Raw genomic sequence first — 7937 nt, forward strand, 5'->3', positions numbered from 1 at the left:
GGAAGATACTTCCTTATTTAATTTGATAATGGTGCTAAATGAAACAAATAACACATAACGACAAGCTCTTTTGAGTTAGAGAATCAAAAGAAGACAAGATGTATTAATAGCGGAAAACATTGAATTAAGATACAGTAATGACTGTATTGTTCAAATTGATCCAGTTCTTTATTTACAGTATTGAAAAGATAGAGAGTAGTGGAAATGTTGCCTTTGGTGACGGTTCAACCTCAATGGATCAAATCCAGCTTCATTCATGGCCTGACCATATACACGGAAATGATGTCTAATGTAAGGCTCCCCTGGCAGTACTTATAATTTACAAGATTGATTTGTTTTTCCTCTGAAGAGCTGTTAAATGTGATTAATTCAACTGAAACTCAGGAAAATTCCCCGTTTTCTTTTGCAAACAGAGGTAGAGGAATTCACAATGATCTGGAACACAGAATCGTCAGTCATAAGGTCAGTCCCCTGCTTTGACCTTTGCCAAATGGTGAGTTGACTGACTTTTCCCAGTATGAAACATGAGGCCCAATGCCTGACACTCAAATGTGAAGATACCCAGGGCCCATGTTAATTGTTAACTTCGTGATTTCTACACCAAACACAGGGCTTACTTTTAAGCATCTGCAGAAAATGATCTTTATTGTCACAGGAAACCTAAAAATAACCATAACCTTGAATACTCAGATCGTTGAGCTTGGTTAAGACACCAACCAAACTGCGGTATTGCGGTCACGGACAGCCTCTGGGAGGAATAGAATTCTGTCTGCCCTGGGTGCTGGGTATATGAATAGGGCTGGGAAAGTGGGCAAGTCTAAGGTCTCCGTGGAGCTCAATCCAGGGGACAGGGCCTATCCTGGGAGCCTGATGTGAAAGTTTCCTTTCTGTTTCTGTTGCTGGCTTTGCTTTCGTGAGCAGACAATTCACAACAAATGAAATAGAGATGGCCCTTAAACATGAAACTTGTTCACACTCACTCATAATTAGAGGAATACAATTAAAACAACACTGAGATACTATTTCTTGCCTGTCAGGCTGGCAAAAATTAATAAATTTTACAACATATTCTGTTACATGCATTGCTGGTAGGATGTCAAGCTGGTACAACCTTTTAAAAGTGAAATTTGGCATTACTTTACAAAGCTACATGTACGTTTACTGTTTGACTCAGAAATCTCATTTTAGAAATCTAGCCGAAAATTTACTTCCAATGATGTGACAGTACATATATACAAGATTGTTCATTGAAGCATCATTTGTAATTGCAAAATATTGGAATCAATCTAAATGCCTACAGATAGAAGAATGATTGAATAAAACCATGGCTCATTGATACATGGAGTACTATGTACCTGTAAAGAAAAAAAAAAATGAGGAAAGTCTCCTAAAATAATAGGTAGTGATTTTCCAGGACATACTTTTAAGTGAAAAAAGTAAAATGCAAAGAATATGTATAGTATACTATGCTTGATGTAAGAAAAAAATGGAATACTAAAAGCATATACACATATCTGCTCATTTGCCTAAGTATGCTATGCCTATTTACATACAGCTTCACTAATGGAATGTATTGTAAAATTTATTAATTTTTGCTAACCCGACAGGGAATATATACAGAAAAAATAAGCCAGGGGTAATGAGATTGGTTACCTACAGTGGGTAGATGGAAACAGGGTGGAAAGAATGGGAAATAAGAACAGAGTGGTAGGAGCAAGGTATGAGCAGAGCAGCACTTTTCTGAATATGCCTTTACTATATAGCTCTGACGCTTAGAACTATGGGAATGTCCCCCTCTCCCATTATAATTAATTACATTCAATGCAGATGCTGAGGGAACCCCAAATAGAACACAACAGTAAGAAAAGTAGCGTTGGAAATAGTATTTTGACTATATACTATAGCACTAAAGACTACTGTACACAAGTATTATAAAACAAACAGTATGCAAATATCTTAATCTATTTGGTAAATACTCATGGGGATATGCTTTAGCAATTCTGAAGCTACATATCTACTAGGACTGAACAAATAGATAAAAACATTATGAATAATGAGAGCCACATTTTTCTTTTTCTTTTCTCTTTTTTTTTTGTTTTTTTTGAGATGGAGTCTCCCTCTGTAGCCCAGGCTGGAGTGCAGTGGCCGGATCGCAGCTCACTGCAAGCTCCGCCTCCCGGGTTCACGCCATTCTCCTGCCTCAGCCTCCCGAGTAGCTGGGACTACAGGCGCCCGCCATCTCGCCCGGCTAATTTTTTGTATTTTTTAAGTGGAGACGGGGTTTCACTGTGTTAGCCAGGATGGTCTCGACCTCCTGACCTCGTGATCCGCCCGCCTCGGCCTCCCAAAGTGCTGGGATTACAGGCTTGAGCCACCGCGCCCGGCCGAGCCACATTTTTCAAGTAGAAGAAATAAGTTAAAACTAAGGAAGGGGGAGGAAGCTAGAACAAACCCTATAGTGTTAGAATAGGAGGTATCAGCATAAACTCATGATTTTTATTATGTACACAGATGGCATAAAGAAGTAAATATAGATGTATATATACATATGTAATATACAGACACATATTTCCTGTACCTCATGACATCCCACTAGCAATGAGCACGTCTAGCATCTATATTTTGGTTATTAAATGCCATTCTTCAATGAAATGAACCAGAGTTCCTTGTAGAATTGGTTGACTCCAGGATTGAGCCAGTGAAGTGATAAGAATAGTCTGGAACATCTTGTGGTGCCAGAAGGTAAGGAAGTACTCAAAAACTGATGGGGACGTGCTGGAAGAATGTAAGAAACTTGAAGGGGTTCCTTTTGTAGTAAAAATAGGAACAATTTGAGCAACAACAATTAAAAAATTGTAATAATGGATCATACTCAAAAAATTAAGTATCTATGGCTCTAAATTGATATAAGTAATTGAATGAATAATTAAGAGGGTGAGAAAGGACAATTCTTTCTTACAGTAGGATTCTGATTAATAAATGTAGAAGAAATTATTTAAATAAAAATTATTCTTAGGCAAATAGCAATAACTGTTTAGATAAGAACCATCATTGGGCACTGAAATTAATGAGCAAAAATATAAGAAATAAGACTATTTGCATAGTCTTAGATTTTCTCTCCTAATGATTACAAAGGGAAAAAAAAATGTCTTTTTGGTAGAAAAACCTGGTGTGCATCACCTTACCCAAGTCATCAAAGTTAATATCACCTAATATTATATATCTCTTGATATGGGACACTGGGAAGGGCACAACATCTCCTCTATATCTTGCAAAAAAGTATAATTATGAGAAATTATCGATCAAAATCTAGGGAGATTTTTCAAAATAACTGGCTAGTAGGCTTCAAAACTGTCACTGTTGTAGGAGACAAAAAAGAGTAAGGTGCTGTCACAAATTAGAGAACACTTAGGACTCATGACAACCGAATACAACGTGGAATCCTGGATCGTACCAGTAAAAAAGACATTAGTAGAGAAACTGGCAAAATTATTTCAGTAGGGTCTACAGATTAGTTAGTGGTATTGTATCAATGTTAATTTCCTGATTTTGATCATCTTACTAAGACTATATAAGATGTGGTCAGGAAAACTGGGTAAAGGATATCAGAGATCTCTGAACTTTGCAACTTTTCTCTAAGTCCAGAATTATTTCAAAATTTAAAAATCAGGCTGGGCATAGTGACTCATGCCTATAATCCTAGCACTTTGGAAGGCTGAGGTGGGAGGATCACTTGAGCCCAAGAGTTCAAGACTAGCCTGGGCAACATGGCGAAACCCCATCTCTATTTAAAAAAAAAAAAAGAAAGAAACAAAGTGTAAATATTAAAAAGAAATAGCTGGTAAAGAGGAACAAAGGGAAGTACAAGTAAACATTTGCTTTTTATTAGACACCTTAAGAGTCCAAGTCTTGAATTTTTACTACTGAAAACAGTACGAACTACAAACGATCATGTTTAATTAACTTAAATCATATTCAAAACTATTACTAAATAGTGCTAACTAGAACCTGGGAAGGGTAGAGGAAAGGGGAGATAAGGAAAGGTTTTTTTAACTAATACGAAATGACAGCTAGATAAGAGGAGTAAGTTCTAGTGTTCTATAGCACTGTAGGGTAACTATAGTTATTATTTATTTGATATTTTTGATGGCTACAAGAGAGAACTTTGAATGTTCTCAACACAATAAATGTTTGAGGTGACACTAATTACCTTGATTTGATCATTATGCATTGTACACAGATGTTGAAATATCATACTGTACTCCATAAATATTTACAATTATTAAGTGTCAACTAAAGAAGACTATTCATACTAAGAAAATGCTCTTAAAAAATGACTCTGAGTATTTTGCCTGCTTCCTGATGAGCGAAGAGACCGGTGATCTGATTCTTGGACTACCTTAGCCACATGGCCCCCAAGCACCTGTCTCCACTCCTGCCTCAAATGAAGAAACCAAGACCACCTCTTGCCCTGAGGCCAGAGAAGACATCGACCTCTGCAGGCTTGCCAAAGAAAGGAGAAAAAGAAGAGCAAGAAGCAGTTGAACACATTGATAAAGTACAAAATGAAATAGACAGACTTAATGAATAAACCAGTGAGGAAATTTTGAAAGTAGAACAGAAATATAACAAACTCTGTAAATAATTTTCTCAGAAGAGGTCAGAATTGAGTGCCAAAATCCCAGATTTTTGGGTAACAACATTTGTCAACCATCCCAAAGTGTCTGCACTCCTTGGGGAGGAGGATGAAGAGCCACTGCATTATTTGACCATAGTTGAAGTGATGGAATTTGATGACATTAAATCAAATTGCCAAATAGATTTTTATTTTGATGAAAATTCTTACTTTGGAAATAAAATTCTCTCCAAAGAATTTCCTCTGAGTGAGAGGGGTGATCCATCTTCAAAGTCCACTGAAATCAAATGGAAATCTGGAAAGCATTTGACAAAACTTCAAGTTAAACGCAGAATAAAGCCAGCAGGAAGCAGCAGCATGCGGAATTAGAGAGCTTCTTTACCTGGTTTACTGACCATTCTGATGCAGGGCCTAAAGAGTTAGGAGAGGTCATCAAAGATGATATTTGGCCAAACCTTTTACAGTACAACTTAGTTCCCAATATGGATGATGAAGAAGGAGAAGGAGAAGATGATGATGATGAAGAAGAGGAGGAAGGATTAGAAGGTATTGATGAAGAAGGGGATGAGGATGAAGGTGAAGAAGATGAAGATGATGAAGGGGAGGGAGAGGAGGATGAAGGAGAAGATGACTAACAGAATACTGATAGATTCCAACCTTCTTTTTTAAAATTATTATACTTTAAGTTGTAGGGTCCATGTGCACAATATGCAGGTTTGTTACATAGGTATACATGTGCCATGCTGGTTTGCTGCACCCCTCAACTTGTCATTTACATTAGGTATTTTTCCTAATGCTATCCCTCCCCCAGCCCCCCACCCCTCGACAGGCCCCGGTGTGTGATGTTCCCTGCTCTGTTTCCATGTGTTCTCATTGTTCAACTCCTACCTATGAGTGAGAACATGCAGTGTTTGGTTATCTGTCCTTGTGATAGTTTGCTGAGAATGACAGTTTCCAGCTTCATCCATGTCCCTGCAAATATTCTATCTCCTTTTGAGATGAAGTCTCACTCTGTCACCCTGGCTGGAGTGCAGTGGTGTGATCTTGGCTCACTGCAACCTCCGCCTCCCAGGTTCAAGCAATTCTCCTGCCTCAGCCACCCAAGTAGCTGGGACTACAGGCGAGTGCCACCACACCCAGCTAATTTTTTGTGTTTTTAGTAGAGACAGGGTTTCACCATGTTGGCCAGGATGGTCTCGATCTCCTGACCTTGTGATCCGCTCACCTCAGCCTCTCAAAGTGCTGGAATTATAGGCGTGAGCCACTGCACCTGGCCCCAACCTTCTTTTTTAAAAAATTTTCTCCAATCCCTGGGAGCAAGTTGCAGTTTTCCGTTTACCCTTTTTTTCCCCTCTTGTGCTCAATCGCCCGGTTCTTGTGGACTCTTTTCTCTACACCATGGTTCTCAACTTATTTTGGGAGAAATACCTTGAGCAGAATACAATGGAAAAAGTGTCTCTACCCCTTTCTGTTGGAAATTCATTTTCATCCCTTCCTGTCTGAACAGAAACTGTACAGAATCAACACCATTGGGCTCTGAGGGAAAAAAAAAAATCTGTTCCCTTTGCTCTGCTGGAAGCTGGAAGGTGCGAGGTCGCTGTGTAGCAGTGCACAGAATTCTAGCTTCTTTTCTCCTTTCTCTGTACATTGGGCTCAGAGAGTACACTGTGTCTCTATGTGAATATGCACAGTTAGCATTTCCCAACATGCATCTGTCTACTTTATTTTGTTTAAAAAAAGACAAAAAAGCTTTAAAAAATGGAGTTTTAGAAGGTCAGCAAAGCGTGAGATGTTTGGGCGGGTTAAGTGGGCATTTTGACAGCATGGCTTCTCCTCTGGCATGTTCAACTGTGATATTTGACAGACATCCTTACAGTTTAAGATGACACTTTTAAAATAAATTCTCTCCTAATGATGGCTTGAGCCCTGCCACTCAATGGGAGAATCAACAGAACCTGTAGGATCTTATTTGGAATTGACATTCTCTATTGTAATTTTGTTCCTGTTTATTTTTAAATTTTCTTTTTGTTTCACTGGAAAGGAAAGATGATGCTCAGTTTTAAAGGTTAAAAGTGTACAAGTTGCTTTGTTACGATAAAACTAAATGTGTACACAAAGGATTTGATGCTTTTCTCTCAGCATAGATATGCTTACTATGACCTTCCAAGTTTGACTTGTATAACATCACTGTCAAACTTTGTCACCCTAACTTCATATTTTTTGATACACACTCTGCAGGAAAACCTCAGGGCTATGTGGATTTAGTAATGGGAGTTGAATCAATCTATTAATATCTCCCTACCTGGGAAACATGGGTACAATTCGTCATTGGTTTCTGATAGTATTCACATCATTTGGGATACCAGAATGCTCAATACTCAGTTCTGAGTACGTTGTGCCCTTGACTTTTAATCTCCAGGTGGCAGTTTTTAAAATTCACCTTTCACCAGGATATAAAGTAATAGTGCTTGCCACCACCATCAGATAGACCTGGTGCTTTAATGCCAAGTTATATATGGGATAGTTGCTGGCATGTCTTCATTGGCTATGTAAAATGTGGCCAAGAAGATAGGCTCTCAGAGTAAGAAGTCTGTGTTAATTAGGAGTGACTGTCCCAGCTCTCTGGTGTAAAGTTCTCAAATATGACTGTATAAATCTGGGTGGGGTAATGGACTCAGCTCTGTCTGCTCAATGCCATTGTGCAGAGAAGAAGTGTAATGTGTAAGCTTTTTAATGTTAAAATATAATAGCTGAAATTAAATGCCACTTTTTCAGAGGAGAATTAATGGACAATCTGGTGAAATTCAAAGCTTTTTGATGTATAAAACTTGATAAATGGAACTATCCCACCAATAGGCAAAAGTGTAACAACCTATCTAGATGGATAGTATGTAATTTCTGTACAGGTCTCTGTTTAGTAAATACATCACTGTACAGGGATCAGGAATCTGGCTCCAATAAAGGAACATAAAGTGTTTTTTGGGGAAAAATGACTCTAAGAGATTGGCTCATTTTTCCTCACCTGGTGAAGCACAGCTAGAAATAAGAGATAAGCCAAAGAGACATTTTATGCATATGTCTCAAATTCTGTGCACGCAAGGCTCTTTGCTTTATTCCAAGGAGGTACGTCAGTCTTTATTCAGAACCTTTTCTTTCTTAATTCATATAAAGCTCTGTCAAGGTTGGCTTTAGGTTTTTAGTTCAGAAGAGAGTAATACTGCATCAGACTACTATGAAGGCAGGTCCACAGTAAGTGACCTGCTAATGTGTTCACCAGGTCACATGGCTTTGTAAAATTTCC

General features: G+C 38.3%; 1 pseudogene; it reads left to right on the forward strand.

The window, feature by feature from the left end:
- The first annotated feature begins 4384 nt into the window (after positions 1 to 4384).
- Positions 4385 to 5271, forward strand: LOC104672903 (annotated as a pseudogene).
- Positions 5272 to 7937: the final 2666 nt, after the last annotated feature.

The sequence above is a fragment of the Rhinopithecus roxellana genome, chromosome 5 (genome assembly GCF_007565055.1).
Source record: "Rhinopithecus roxellana isolate Shanxi Qingling chromosome 5, ASM756505v1, whole genome shotgun sequence".
Lineage (NCBI taxonomy): Eukaryota > Metazoa > Chordata > Mammalia > Primates > Cercopithecidae > Rhinopithecus > Rhinopithecus roxellana.